Source organism: Ochotona princeps, chromosome 3 (assembly GCF_030435755.1).
Source record: "Ochotona princeps isolate mOchPri1 chromosome 3, mOchPri1.hap1, whole genome shotgun sequence".
In the NCBI taxonomy this organism is placed as follows: domain Eukaryota; kingdom Metazoa; phylum Chordata; class Mammalia; order Lagomorpha; family Ochotonidae; genus Ochotona; species Ochotona princeps.
The window spans coordinates 50,121,431-50,137,811 of NC_080834.1; the positions used below are offsets into that span (position 1 = coordinate 50,121,431).

The following is a 16,381-nucleotide window of genomic DNA, read 5'->3' on the forward strand; positions in this document are numbered from 1 at the left end:
CCGCACCTCCAGCTGCTCAGCTGCCTTGCCTTGCGGCAGGAGGAAGTGGAGCGCTTTTGGCAGGCAGCAGCAGAGAGGTTCACTCCTGGCTGGAAGCTGCTGTCTTCTCCCGTTATGTGGGAGTACATTTGCCATCGCCGCACCTCTCATGGAGACTGATACTGGTAAGCCACTCCCGTTACAGTTTTTCCAGGTGTCACCATTGTCCTACAGTGTCTAGATCCCTACTTCGGGGGGGTGTCCTCCCGCCTTTTCCCCACCCCCAATCACATCAAAACCTTCCTTGGGGTGTTTTATGGTGGCAGCCGCCAACTGGGAATCCTCGGGCGACTCTTCTGATTCCGAAGGCGACACCACATCAGACATGGCACCTTGCCGCCAGGGTCCTGACCCCTGGCTTCTCTGGCACCACCGTATGGCTGGTCTTTGATGGGCTGGCCTTTCCACCTGGGGTTTCCCACCTCAGCTTCCCTCCTGCTGATGCCCCAAGCCGGACTTGGGATTGGTGGAGATTTACGCTCCAGTTTTGAAGCTTTTTAGAAGCCTCAGCCCCCAGCACCTAGAGGGAGGTAGCCACCTGCTCTATTTGCAGAAGGTATTCCCCTGCCCCCAGTGTCGGGGCTCGTGTTTGGTCGAAAGCCTCGGGGCCGTGGGAATCCAGGGCTCTTGGCCTCATGATGATCGCCATGTTTCCATTGTTGCTTCTGTGGCCAGTGCTGCTGCAGCCCTCGTGGCCCTAACCCAGACTTTTAAAACTACAGAAGCTGTCAGCAGTTTAACCTAACAGATTTTGACCCTTGATTCCACCTGTGTGTATGTACTAACATTCATCACCTTTTACCCCGGGTTGGTTTGATTGCCGAGGGGGACTTAAGTCCTGGTTTCACCGTTACACTCTTATCACCATTGTAATTGTCGTCTGTGGATTTCTTACAGCTACGCTGGGTTGAGAGTTTCCTCCATTGCGCAGGCAAAACAGAAGACTGCCCTTGTAACACAGGTATTAGTTGCAGACCTTCAGTTTAATACGGAGGGGAGAGATGTGGGTAGATGTCTGTGGATCTGGGCTTTCCAGGCTTATGGTGGAGGTAGTGAGGGCGCAGCACACTGCACCCTACACCCTCCCCCCCCCGCTCCCCGGGAAACCTGCAGGGCCTTGGCAACCTGAGACTGCGCTTTGACCTGATGGCCTACGGGTGATCAGGGACTAGATGTACATATCCTGTTTTCCCCGCTTGCAAGTTGCTCACCTTGCAGTGGAGGAAATGAGGGTACCAGTTAGGGACCGCTGAGGTCAGTTCAGGCTGGCAGGTTGTATTTGAAACTGACCTTTAGGTTGATTGGTGGCTATGGGAGGTGGGCGGAACCAATTAGGTTGCTGTTACTAGTTCTCTGGGCCTAAATAAGCTTCACTGGTAGCCTCAATGAGGGGATCAGATTGGTTGGCTGGCCCCTGGTCATCTCCCTCCCCTGGTGGTCTGCGCTGGGCCTCTGTCGCCTCATCTTGGGATCTTCCAGAAGGACTGCGGGAAGCAGCCTCACCTCCATGTTTGCTTTTCTTTGAGTGAAGGAAATCCTAGGCTTCCAACTGTTACACTAAAGAACGTGATATTCTTAGGCATTTGAAGGCTTTTTTGTTTTTGTTTTTGGTTTACAACTTGGTTGAGTTACAGTTGATAGATGCACATATTTAAGATGTATAGTTTAGTGTATTTTGACATAGATGCATCTGCGAAACCATGACTACAGTTAGTGCAAATGGAAGCACAGCAGTTGGGATCTAATACAATGTTTCATCTGTTTTTTTTTTTCGGACTCAGGATAATTTCAAAGTATATTCATGTTTATTATTGCATGTATCAATAGCATATTCTGCTTTATTAGCAAATAGCAAAATTATATTGTATTGATATGCCATGATTCTTTCACCTCTTGGTGGGCACTGAGCTTTTTACTAGATTTTGCCTCTTTTAAGATTTATTTTTGGGGCCCAGCACCATGTCCTAGCAGCTAAAGTCCTCGCCTTGAACGCCCCGGGATCCCATATGGGCGCCGGTTCTAATCCCGGCAGCTCCACTTCCCATCCAGTTCCCTGCTTGTGGCCAGGGAAAGTAGTCGAGAATGGCCCAAAGATTTGGGACCCTGCACCCATGTGGGAGACCAGGAAGAGGTTCCTGGTTCCCGGCTTCAGATCAGTGCAGCACCGGCCGTTGCAGGTCACTTGAGGAGTAAACCATTGGACGGAAGATCTTCCTCTCTGTATATCTGCTTTTCCAATAAAAATAAATAAATCTTTAAAAAAAAGACTTATTTTTGTTGGAAAGGCAGAGTTACGGAGAGAGGAAGAGAAACAGATACCTTCTATCCATTGGTACACTCGCCCAAATGATTGTAATGGCTGGAACTGAACTAGTTTGATGCCAGGAGCCAAGAGCTTCTTCCAGATATCCCATATGGGTGAAGTGGCCCAAGGACTATTGCTTTACCAGGCCATCACAGGAAAATCTTAGAATTGTGGTAGCCAGGACTCGAAGCAATGTCCATAATGGAATGCCAGTGACAAGGTAGAGGCTTAGCATGCTATATTGTTTTGCTGCTTTATACTTTTTGACTACTAAAAGCAAATTATCTTTGGATATTGATATGTAAATAACTATGGGAATGAGGCATTTTGTATTTATTAACAGATTTTATGCTGGCAAGCCTATGTCTGTATTGCAAAACTGAGGAAGTTTAAGAGAAAATTTAGGGTTATTGTTTCTTTGTTTTTTCTTTTTGTTGCACTTTATGGGAGATTAAACTTGTTGGGTTGTAATTTAATGGAGTATAATCTAACAGAACACTCTTAAAATGAAAAATTAACGAAGATTGAGACGCACATCATAGCAACTATAAGCCTTTTTCATAGTTTACTTTGTTGGAGCGTCTACTTTAATCAATTAAGTATGTATTATCTGGAACATAAGAACCTGCTGGCCCTTTAACAAGTACTTTCATAAATTCTTTTAAATTTCTGGCAGATAACTACTTCTACATTAAAATTGAGCAGGAAAAGGCACTTGGGTGAATTTACTGAACTTAGAAAAGATTCTAGAATCTATTTTGGAATAGATGGCAAAACCTTGTTTTCCTTTTCTTCAAGATGTACACTGACTGAATCAGGCCCTGGGAATGTGAAGACCCCAATGACGTCAGAGCTACCTTTCAGCAGCCCTCTCCATTTCCTTTCACAGGAGGCAGAGGCTTACACCTCGGTGAGAATGCTTTCCTTGATTTCATCAGGTTTAAGTATGATTTTAATGCATTTCTGAAAAATTTTAATTATAAATTGGCTTGTAATCATCAAACCTTGCATTATGTACTTTCATCTGTGGAAATTATTTCATTAGACTATGGGTTAAAAAATGAGTAAAACAGGCCTAATTCAAAAAAACTTGCATAGAATAAATGTAGGTAAATAAATGCAAATAATAAGGTTTAAACTCTCTGAGAAGAAAATAGCAAACATTCTTTAGAGTTCACTGTGTGAATTACTTCTGTTTGGAGAGACTGGGAATCTTAAAAGAATTGTATTAATGATACTTCTTTTTATCAAAATTCAGAGAAATGGATAGATAATGCAAAATATGAGATAGCAGCATAATTTTAGGTAGAAATTAATTATATAATATTTTGAGAGAAACAGAAGGATGTTTGATTATTGTGAGTTTATTATGATATGGGTCTGATTATTTCTGGAATTATGTGACATGATTACCTCTTTCAAGGCTAAGGGTTGATTAGCATTTCTGAGAAATGATACAGTAATTGGATTTAGTGAACCAGTAGGTGGGCAGTACAAGGATAGAGCTGAGTGAGGGCTTAATTCTCTGTGGATCAACACTCCTCTTTTCTAGTCTACAAACTACATGAATTTGTCCTGTTTTAGGCTCTTGGACACTATGCTGTTTGTTTCTGAGCAGAAGCAATCAAAGTGAACCGTGAATAGGCACAGTGACGGGTTATTGCTATCATAATTAATTTCAGATAGTTAGTTGAAATTCTGATCAGATTAGAGAGCAGGTACAGCATCCTGAAATGATTGGCACTCTGATTTACCAGATGTTTCACAAAAGGGTTGGAAACTGAGCCAACTTTGCACGTCACCTTCAGACAGTGACACTTTACTTGAGCTATTTCGGTTACATTTGGAAAAGTTAATAATGGAATTGTTTTAATTACTCCACCTAAATGATTATCTTTTCTTGTAGTTTCAGCAAGAAAAATCTCTGAAACATAACTTTTTAAAAAGTTGTATGAAATTATTGATTTTTTGGTTGTTAAATTTTTTTTTTACCTATTCATGTTGGGATTTTAAAATAAACTAGACTTTTTAAAATACTAAAAATTATTTTATTTACTATTGGGTGTAAGCAAACAGTTGGCATTTTTAAATCTGTTTTGGAGTGGGTGTTTTGAAACCTGTTAGGTTAAGCTACTGGTTGTGTTGCAGTTTTGTACATTGTAATACTAGATCAAGTCCCATCTCTGTTTCTGATCCAGTTTCCTGCTAATGGAATTTGGGAGGCTGTAAATGATGGCCCAAGTGCTTAGGCTCTCAAGTACCCACCTGGGAGACTCCCTGGGAGATTCAAGCAGAAATTCTTGCCTGGCCCTATTAATGCACACTTAGAGAGTAAACAAATAGATGGAAGACTACTCTTTTTTCCCTTCTTTCTCTGTGTGTGTGTGTTTCACTCTGTTGCTTTCAGAGTGGTGAAAATAAGCATCTTTTTAAAATTCCATGAAACATGCAAATGATAAGTTAAAATTGATGGAGAAATTTGTTAAAAATTTGTCCTGGACAAAGTATCTATAAAGAAATAAAGTGGCCAATAAAGCAGGCTAATTTTGTACATGAGTTACTTTCTCCAGATGTTACAAAACTCTCCTTAAAGTATGGGGTCCTCTCTTTTGTGTGGGGATACCTTCCAGTACTCTCAACAGAACTACTGAAGACCGTGGATAGCACTCAACTGTTCATACTGTTTCATTTCTATCCATACATAATGTAATAACATTGTATTTATAAATTAGGTATGATAAACTGTTAACAGTAAAACATGAAAATTACATTGTCTTCTAAAAGGTGAATATGTGAATGTGAAATTTCTCTAAAACTTTACTGTCTCATATTATTCTAACAAGGGTTAACTATGAATGATTAAATCATAGAAAATGAAACCATGGTTAGAAAAGAGTACTATAATGTGTTTTGGGTTAAAATAATATTTTGTAAGCAATGTTTAAACTGTTAACACTAAGTTTCAGTGAGAAAGTGTCCCCTGGCTGGGACAACTTGGCTTTGGAAATCTGGATGCTTGGCTCAAAATTGTTAGTTTTCATCATTGCTTGCAGTTGAGCCATTCTTAAATTCCTGTTCTCACAGCTAGTCATGGAAGCCTTATATCATTTCTCTTTCTCATTAAAGTGGTTCTCTGAACTCTCTTTTTTTAGGATTTATTGATTTTGCAAGTCAGAGGTACAGAAAGATAGAGATCTAACATCTGCTAGTTCGTCTCCCAAATGTCTACAATGGCTTATGGAAGTCAGGAGCTTCTTCCAGGTTTCCCATCTGGGTGGCTGGGCCCTCGAAATAGTTGGCCCATCCTCTGCTGCTTTCCCAGGCCATTAGCGGTGAGCTCAATTGGATGAGGAGCAGCCTGGACACCTGCCAGCACTTGTTAGGGATGTTGCTATTACAGTCGGCAGCTTTACCCAGTAGGCCGTAACACCAGTCCTGCCTCACCATTTCTTGTCTGGATCTCTTGTGCAGCTGAGCCTCTATACTGGAGGTCTTCACTCCAGTCTGTCACACCCACCAGGTCTTCCTGCGTCTCTGATTTGTTTGTGGTACTTCTTTGATCAAAACTAACACAGTGTTTCTAATAGCACAATGACCACATGAAACCAACAGGCCTTCCTTAATTAACTCAACTTACAATGCAAATACTACTGTAAGTAATATTTCTTCTTAATTTGATCTCTTTTAAAGTGCTGACTTGTGGTCCCCAGTGTTACTTATACCTACAGAAAAAGCATGCAAATTGAGAAGACCCTTTTTCTTAATCTCATAAGAAATTTTTCTATTTTGACCCAAGGGGGTTTGAAAACACTCTTTAGAAGGTAAAGTTACAATCTGGCGTTGAGCTTGCAAGGCAGTGTGTCTTTTAATACTTTAATTGATATAACTAACATGATGTAGCGAGGAAAATCCCTGCTAAATCTCCATATCAAATTATTTTTTCTTAATCCCTGAAAAGTTTCAAAGTAAGTGATTAAAATAATTTTAAAATGTGTTGATGCAACTGTCAATTCGCTTTCTCTTACATAGACCCTGCTCTCTCCACTTGAAGTAATTGTGGTGAACTTGATATTCTCCTTGAATCTCTGCTACATTTGTCCTTCAACATTGTGGCTTGCAATTCTGAAATTGGTGAGATTCTAACCAGAGAGCATATTATGCATTTTATTTAGACAACTAGAATTTCCCCATTCTGTTTTAGGAATATACAAGTTATTTTCAAATGTTTATTTCCTTTTTTGCATTTTACTTCTGGAAAGATTGTTACAGTCTGTGCAAGAGTTTAGCTGGAAACCTCATTACCTGCTGTTGCCACCTCCATATGCCTCCTCCCTGCCATGGTGCAGTCTGTCCTCAAAGTTATTGCTCCAAGGTTGTGTAGTGAAGGGCCAATTTTTCTATGTTTTCATTTTAGTTTCTTTTAAAAAAACTAATTTTTTAAAAGATTTATTTTTATTGCTATGTCAGATATATATGAGAGAGAGAGAGAGGGAGGAGAGACAGAGAGAAATATCTTCCATCTGATGGTTCACTCCCCAAGTGGCCGCAATGGCTGGTGCTGCGCTGATCTAAAGCCAGGAGCCCAGATTCTCTTCCAGGTCTCCTATGCGGGTGCAGGGTCCCAAGGCCTTGGTCCGTCCTCGACTGCTTTCCCAGGCCACAGGCAGTGACCTGGATGAGAAGTGGGGCTGTGGGGATTAGAACCAGTACAAGGCCGTGGCGCTGGGCCCAAAACTTATTTTTAACAAAGCTTCTTTGTGCAATAAATTGGAAATTAAGAAAAAGTTACACAAAATATTAAGTCTAGACTTTCATCAATTATGTACATTGGACAGCACATGACTGTCACATTCCATAAATGTTTGTAATTATTGGCAATAACGTTTCTGCAACTGTGGCTGGTATGTTTTCTTGCTTGAGTTAATACACCTCCTATTTCCCAGAGCTGCTTTTCCAGCGGGCCAAGTCTTGGTTATTTCTAGAATTAATTCTTACCCCACCTCGTAGAGGGCTTTCATTAAGAGTAGTCCCCAATGAATCTATAGCTATAAAGCATACAGATTAGGAAGACCCTTTTTCTTAATCTCTTAAGAACATTCTTGGGCCTGGTGCAGTAGCCTAGTGACTAAAGTCCACGCCTTGCACATGCCGGGATCACATATGGGTGCTGGTTTGTATCCAGGCTACTCCAGTTCGCTTCCAGCTCCCTGCTTCTGACCTAGGACATCAGTAGAGGACAATCCAAAGCCCTGGGACCTTCCTGGCTCCTGGCTTTGGATCAGCCACAACAGCTCAGTTCTAGCTGTTGTGGCCGCTTGGAGTGAACCATTGGATCAAAAATCTTTCTCTCTGTCTCTCCTCCCTGTAAATCTGCCTTTCCAATAAAAAATAAAATAAATCTTAGAAAAAAAAATCGAACATCCTCTGTTTTGTTTCTGGGAGTTTGAAAAACCTCCCTTGGAAGGAAAAGTTACAATCTACCTTCAGAAAAATTGTCAAGTTCAAAACTGGACCAAACTAGAGTGGGCACAAAAGTAGGAAATAATCACCATTTTGAAGTTGGTTGTTTAAAAGAACCATAAGTTCATTGTATCATATATTAATTCCATGTCCTTCTAAATATGCCTTTAGATTTTCAAGTTACAGCCAAAATATAAAAAAAAATCCAATGAAGTAATTTTCTCAAACTATTTTTTAAGGAGTAGTTGGATGGACCAGCAACATTTGGTGGGAAGAAGAAAAGAGACCACCAGTGTACTTTTGGGAAAAGTTTCCTTCGCTGTAGATTAGGGTTGGATAGCATGGTGTGACATTCTGCCCATGGTGACTCGGGTTCTCTCTCTGGAGTGGTGGAACACCATGACACTTGTTTTTAGTCATGGTTATAGACCATGGGCCTGGCATCAATTTTGCTGCATGGTTTTGGGAAAACTAAATTGAAAAAGTCAAAATGGAGGAGTTGGGGAGAAACAGTCCCATCTTGTCACCTCATCTTTTCCCCCAAAATCTAGCTTTCAATGCTTTCTGTACTTTGTTAATGTCTTCTCTTTTATCGGTTCTATAGTGTTGATTTGATTTTTTTCCTGAGAGCCTGGTAAGGACCATTTTATCACTGAATTATCAGCAATTCTTAGTATAAGACAACTCCTTCAGAATTTTTATGAATTTGCTACTTCTTGTATGATAAATTCAGAGTAACAATGACTATACAAAGGTGGAACAGAGTATATCCTCTCTAGTCCACTAAAATAGCACTGCTCTGTTCTTTCCCACCTGTGTCTCAGAGCCATGTCTGTATGAAGAACACTGTTGATATGGCATAGTTGTGGACACTGAGAAAATTAAAAACAAGAATATAGAGTAATGTGCTCCATTCTGCATCAAAACTGACTGATAACAGAACAGTACTTTTTGAAGTTGGTAGCAAAAGGATAAATTTGTTTTGTTACAAACCATTTTGAAAAACATGAAGTTTTTTTCATAATACCTATTTTTTGAACTTTTTGAAGACCCGCTCATATTCATGGGTTTCAAATTGTTTTTGTGCCAAATTAAACTTTATCACTTACTTTCCATTTCCCATGAACTTTTGAAATATTCACATATAGCTGCTAGACAGCATTCCCCCAGTATAGTCACCAAAGAAAAGGTAAAAAAGCAGATGGTAATTTAGTGTTATAAAAGTGGTCTCAGCCCCTTGCGTCTCCTGACTGGTCCATAGGAACCTGTGGCCTCTCTGCACCACATTTTACAAACTGCTACTTATAGGAGTTCACTTGTTTAAAGGCCACAGGATACCCTATCTTGTACTTTTATTTCAATAATATTGTAATACAGATTTTGTGTTTATAGGTTACTTTAAAATAATTTGCAAAACTTATTACCCACCCATCTATTAATGTCTAGACATAGAATGTGCTGGAACTTAGTGTTATCTTGGCAGGTATAAGACAGAGATGCTTACTCAAGAAGTCATTTTATTTGTGGATACACAGTAAGGTCATTCCTAGTTGTGCCCTGTCAGTAACCCAGGCATTCAACTAGTAACCCTCTTCACAGTCTGTAAATCTCCTGATACTTCTCCAGTGAGGATTCTTCTTGCTGCAGGTTGTAGCGGTTTGGTGGTTTTCATAAAATGAAGTTTGTCTTGTCTTTGGCTGAAACAAATTAGCTTTCCTTGAGAGCTTTCCTTCTCCTCTCCTTTGTGCGTCCTTCCCCTTTGCTTGCCTCAACCCGATCCCTGATGCTGGCACTGCCTTGCTCAGAGTACAGTCCGCTGCTCTCTGGCAGATCTTTACTTGGCCCTAGTGATTCCTGTTCTTTCTCACTCCCTCCCCTCATACTTTGGCTGATACTCTGTTAAATTCTTTCTGAGGTCTTAGCAGGACAGTCAGTCTCCTGAGTATTTGACGACTCTTTTCGAATTACATGGTTGTGCGTCTTCCCTGAGAGTTCTGGGAATTTATTGTGTACCTTCAGCAGGATAGGAATACCAAGATGGATGCTCGTTGAGCCTCTCAGTTGACCAAGAGCTGACTGATTTTTTTTTTTTAACTCATTTGTTTTATGTAATGATGTCAATGATATGAGCTCTCACTAGTATCGTTATCGGTGATAATCTTGGAGCACAAAGCTGATAGAATGCTGAGAAGTTTTTATATTTTAGTCCTATGTCCTAAACATAGTTGGCACTAAATAAATGTTTGCTGTGTTAATTTTTTTCTCATTAGTGTTAGATGAAGCTGTTAGCTCCAGCAGCCACAATTTGATTTAAACCAGAAGGCTTTTCCTTATAGCCAGGAGAAATAAGCCATCATTCTATTCTGCAATGGTGGAAGATACTGTCTTCATAAGTGTAACCTTTATCTAATACTTAATGAAGATTAATATTCAAAATGTATAAAATTAAGATTTCAGACCGGGTCTGATTCTGCCTCTGTTACATACCTCCATAGGAATTACTGATATACTTGAATGTTTTTACAAATCACTTTAACAGTGTTTTACAAACCTTGTCTGGAGATAAAGGAATTGCTTTTATCATTCTCATCTTCTGATTTAATGGTTACTAATAAATAGCATACACTTTTATAGTACTACAAGTATTTATGCTTCACAGATCGCATTCTGAATATTCAAGCCAACCTTCACGTGTTCAGATGTCTTTTTCTTTCAATGCCTTTGCCCCCACCTTACTTTGACCATAGTTTCATCTCAGTAGTAATTGATCTACACTATCTTCTCTTTTCTAAGTCATCATCAACTCCATGGCTTCTGTTTTTGCTTTCTGGTATGCATCTAATCATGTTGTTGCCAGCCAGCCTTTCACTTCCACTGCCTACCAGATAAAAGACCATCTCCTTGGCATGGCCTTGGGTCAAAGTCCTTGGTCCCGGTTGCATTTCCAGCCTAATCTTTGTCACATTGGGGCTATCTCTCTTCCTGTAACACACTCGGTTTTCCCTGTCTTTGAGTGCTGATTCTCTATCCCAGTTTGACTGCTATACTCTTGTGTCTCAAGAATCTACTGATTTCTTTAACTTTCAGGAATCAGCACCTACACACAGACATGTGAATTAGAAATTAGAGCACTTTAAACATTTCTGTCACAGTATTTAACACATTTTTTAAACATTTTTTTCTTTTCCCATGGTGACTCAGGAAGAAATTCATTTGTACTCTATACACTTATTTTTACAACTGACTCGACTCTTTACCCTTTAATTCTACTCTTGATTTGTTCAAGAAAACATATCTGAATTCAAGTGCAAGATTGACTTTGGTTGTTGCTCAGCATTATCTTGAATGTACTTGATGTTTTTATGAAAGGAGATAATTTGCAACCTATTGTTCCTTAATTAAGTCCTTATCATATACTAAGAACACTTAATTTAGAGTGACATACTTTATACCTAATAATGACAAGCAAACATTTAGGTGGAGGCACTGATTTTACGATGGTTATTCTAGACTGCCGAGAACTAGTTCCGCCTTTTTTTTTTTTTTTTTTTTTTTTTTTTGCTGTTGTGCTGAAAGAATAATTTAAAAACTTGCTTACAATAGCTAATAAATTAAAATTTTTGAGGGCAGTACTAGGGAAGTGTCTTTTTTTTTTTTTAAGATTTTATTATTATTGGAAAGCCGGATATACAGAGAGGAGGAGAGACAGAGAGGAAGGTCTTCCATCCGATGTTTCACTCCCCAAGTGAACCGCAACCGGCCGGTGTGTGTCGATCTGGTGCCGGGAACCAGGAACCTCTTCCGGGTCTCCCACGCAGGTGCAGGGTCCCAAAGCCTTGGGCCGTCCTCAACTGCTTTCCCAGGCCACAAGCAGGGAGCTGGATGGGAAGTGTGGGAAGTGGAGCTGCCGGGATTAGAACCGGCGCCCATATGGGATCCCGGGGCGTTCAAGGCGAGGACTTTAGCTGCTAGGCCACGCCGCCGGGCCCATAGGGAAGTGTCTTAACCAATTTTCTGCTGTAACAAAATACTTGATCTGTAATAAGTCAAGAATGGAAATGTATTTACCTTATGGTTCTGGAACCTGGAAGTCCCAGGGCATGATGCCAATATCTGCTGGACATCTGATGAGGACCTGCTTGCGGCCTCCTATAGGGGCAGGCCGAGGAAGTATGCTAGATCATGGCTCCCGTCTACCTTCATGGCTTCATCCAGTCCACATTGAATGCCAGAGGCCCCATCTCCAAATAACACCAGCACATGAGTTTGGGGACTAAGTTTCCAGTTGCATGGATTTCCAAACCAAAGAAACTCTGCTGGCATCTGTACTTTCTCTTGGGTCAGTCACTGGGAAGGGTAAAGCACAGTAGTAAAATGCCGCACTGATTTCTTGAAACAAGATGGAGATTGCCTTACTTTAGATTTACCTCTGTTTGTTTTTCACTCCTTTAATGATCTTCCCCTTTCTCTTAATAGTCCATCACGTTAGGAAAGAGAAACTTAGTAAATATGTAATTCACCTATTTTAGTTTTTGTAAGATAGTTTTTTTTTTAAAAAAAGAATTCTTGAGGCTAATGTTACTAGAAGACTATCCTTAATGTTAACCTGTCACTACTGCAAATCTAAAAGATATAGAACAAAGATTTTTCATTTCCTACACTAGAATATGGTCATGAAATAATTTGGCCTGAATTCTTCAATAAGCACAATGGAACTGCTGTTTACTTTTGGGGACTGATAGTTGCCCCAGCCCTTGTGATCTCTTGCTTACATAATTTGTTATGAAAGAATGCTTCAAGGTAAACCATCTCTCCAGAATGCTTCTGGTTTGTGCTGTGTTGCTTGGGAAGGGTTAATAGAAGACAACATCCTGTCAAAGACCTTGTTTTTAATTTTGCTTCTCACACTGGCACAGATCCTGCTAAGAGCAGCCCAGATTAGTTTAGAAAACCTTTGAAGAGATTTAAGATGTCCTTCAGCCAGTTTGAAGGTTTTTGTCTTGCAAATCCAGTACAAGGGCGCCTGCAGGCATCTCGACCCTTGCTGTGCCGCTGATGCCGCTCAAGGTCACACTAACCCGCCCTGTGACATTCAACAACAACAAAAAATTATGCGGTGAAACAGCTTCAGCATTCAGCCAACCAACAACTTCCTTCATGAGGGACTCAGGAAGAAGTCTCCCTCCCCCCTCCTCTTTTTTCTCTTTTTTGGGGGCTCTGTGAATTTTTGCTGTAGGAAATAATCCCGGATTTCTGGTGTGTGTGATGACAAGGTCATTTCTTAATTAGAACACATGTAAAGAACAAAGCTAAATGGCTTCAAAACAGCTTTGTAGTTGATGGAGAGGATTTAAATTATTTAAAGAGATAGTCACCCATGTTTGATAGAAGCTGAATTTTAAAGGCATTAACTCCTTCATTCCTGTCTGCTTTTGTTTGGAATTCCTTGTCTGACTTTAGAAGGTTGATTCTAAACTCTTCAAAAAAAGTTTTTTTGCAGATGCTGATTTTTCTCAAGGGATGAAATATAATTTATAAATCAAATTTTGTGTAAACTTTTGATGGACAAGTTTTCTCTCATGAGAAAATTTCTTGGAATTTTATAAGATGGCCTAACTTAGGAACTAGAGATGCCTTGTATACGTTCCCCTCTGGCAACTATGATTTATTTATAATGTGTGGAAGAGGGGTGAGTAGTGCTTTAGGGCCTCCCCATCTTGTTCTCACTTTTATCCATTTATGATGTAAAGGTCTGGTGAAGTGATTTCCCCCTGCCTTTGCAGAAATTATAGCACTTATTCAGGTTTCTCAAAAAAATCAGTTAAGGAGGACATGTATTTTTCTAAGAAAAAAATAATTTTATTTTAAAATGGTCTTTGTTTTAAACTGTTTGTTTCAGAACATAAGTGCCACCTTAGGGCACAGTGAGCCTGTGCCAGTAAACACAAGGTTGCCATGCTGGATTTGCTCTCCTTTCAGGGGCTTGTTTCCCTGTTGTGGTTCCTCCCTTGTTGCCAGAGTGACAAGTCCCAAATCCATCAGCTGGATGGAGACCAAGTGAGTTGTCTGTCTGTGCTTGGGACCTAATGCACACCACCTCTGCAGGACTGAAGCAAAATAGTCTAAGGAATGATTTTGTGATTGATGTTTCCTTTATACGTATGCATGTACTGCAGTGTGCAGTTATTTGTACGGAGAAATCACAAGCTGTAACTTCTGTGTTACAATATTAGCAAAGCAGTTTTCTTGGAGTTCATACCCAGTTGTTTTCCTCAAATACCTTTCCTTGTAAAGCTGAAAACGGTAAAATTAGGGCAAGTAATTTATAAAAATGGATAGTATTATAATTGTGATTATTGGAAATAAAGTTTTGAATTTTGTGGGTTGCACTTACGAAATTGAGTTATGAGGGTGTGACAGAATAGATTACTTAAGAATACCTAAATTGACTGTGCTAAAAGATTTTCCTCTTGTCAAGAAGCAATTTCTTTGGCTCCATGAAAGAAAAATATGTAAATATTAAGGTAGATATCTTTAGGAATGGGTATTTTAAAGCATTTCAGCTTTGCAAAAAGCGTGGAGGGAAAATCTATATGCAAGGAAGTAGTTAGTGTGATTCACTGCGTCCTGCCCTTGCCTGGAGCCTGGTATGCCCTAAATGTTATGTATGACCCAAGCTCACCTGCTAGTAATTTCTAATTTACTATCCTAATTCATCGATTTGTTATCACTAATTGTTCTTCATTTACTTCTGTGTAGTTTCCAGTACCTAAAGGGTTGAAAGGTTGCTGTAATTGGCACCCGCAGCTGCTCTTTCTTTTGACAGGGGATAATTTTGCAGCCTATGCTTTGTGTGACAGCTGCCTAATTGGGCATTCTCCCCTTGTAGCAAGCCTGCCTCCTCCAGCCTCCCTGCTGACAAATGGTGGTGGATTATAGATGAGGACACGCTGACCCATTCGACCTTGCTGAGACAGCGGGGAGGGGCCTCCTGCGACTTGAGGGAAGCTTTAGGTCATTTAGAGGACAAGGTCATGAGCCAGGTGGAGAAATGACATGATATCACATGACAGTAGCCTGATGACATGGTCAGTGTGTCAAGGACAAATGCATCAGTATTGATTCCACATTACTGCAATACTTCATGAATCACTGGTATTTCTTAATTATTCCTATTACATTTTTTAAGTCAGAGTGCAGAATAAGTCACTTGTATTTCCATAGTGTTAAAGCAATTATTTACATGAAAATAGAGCCAGAATGAAAGTCTTCTCATATATTTCTTGAATTACATTATTTTCTTTTTAATTGTTGCTTACATCTCAGCCTGCTGACTATTCTAACTCTTGTTTGACAATTAAGGTAAGTGAATTAAGATGAGGTCATGTGTGATGTTTAGAATATAAACAACTTTTGATATTACCGTAGTCATTGATGGTCATACTTTTTTTCGTATTTTGAGTCAAAAAAATAAATCAACTGAAAATATCTCATTGAAAGGAACCTCAGAATTTCAGATTAAGGACATAAAAAAGTATAATGTTGTACCGCCATAATAAAGTGTTGAAGTGCTTTTTAAAACATTTTTGAGAGCTGAAAATATTTTTAAAGTACATAATGTTAACGCTTAAAGATAAATGGAAATCTTGTGAATGTATTTTCATAGTATTATTTGTGTATGCTCTTTATGAGGAAGGATACTTAAGCTAGTCACATTTTTAAGTGTGAAATTTTAAGTATCTATGTTGAGTTTATTAGCCCAGTATTCATACTCAAAAGTGAGGCCATATGAACCCCACTAGCTAGTAGAGCTTAGGAAAAAAGATCTTGTTTTAAAAACAGTGAGCAGTTTAATGCAGAGAACACTGATCATAAATCTCACTTCTGGACAAACAGTTGTTATTGGATGCTATTGGATTGAATCCCTCAGTTCAACAGGAGGCAGTTTTATACCCCTGAAATTAAAAAAGAAAAAGAAATAAATAAAAAAGGGTAGGGTAAAGTGTGATGAATTAGTTCACCCAAGTAGACACATCTATATTTTCACGTCACCTGCTTGTGTGTGAGTGTTTAATTTTGACCAAGCTGTGCATGTGTTTAGCTGCTCTCAAACCCTGACTGGAGCCTGGTGGAGATTTAATCCTGTGCCCTTGTACACGTATACTTGATTAGTAGTTGTGGTTATCTCAGCAGAAGATATACCGCCCTCCTCCTTGTATTGGTCGGGACCGGGGCATTGGGGAGTCAATGCAAAGGAGAAAGAAAAGAGATTTTTACATTAGTATTCTATGAAAGCCTTACTGTCTGCAGAACAAATTGATTGCTCCGGTGTACCTGTGCTTGGCACCACTGCTGTGAAAGAAAGGTAGGGCTGTAATCTGTTTTATTGTATTACATATTGTGACACTCCAGGAATATTTAACGTGTACTCTTTCTATCGCTCGTGCTGTAAGTCCTGACTAAAGAAAGGGGAAATAAATGAATGAAAAGTATGCAAGAGCAGTGGGCTACAGCTTTGTTTACTTCAGTTCATGAGTTCATTCAAATAAGACAGTTTGTCTGAAAGCGTCACTGGGA

At 39.7% G+C, this 16,381-nt stretch overlaps 1 protein-coding gene across 3 annotated transcripts in view; it reads left to right on the forward strand.

Moving 5' to 3' along the window:
* The window catches only part of NRIP1 (nuclear receptor interacting protein 1), a 92,383-nt gene that overhangs the window by 40,473 nt on the left and 35,529 nt on the right, over window positions 1–16,381 (forward strand). For 2 of the 3 annotated variants that reach the window (XM_058661752.1, XM_058661753.1), the window contains exon 3: window positions 3,143–3,254. The exons of the other annotated variant lie outside the window; for it this stretch is intronic. The gene's annotated coding sequence lies outside the window, so the exon portion shown is untranslated. The remainder of the gene's footprint in view (window positions 1–3,142; window positions 3,255–16,381) is intronic. 3 annotated transcript variants of the gene reach the window in all.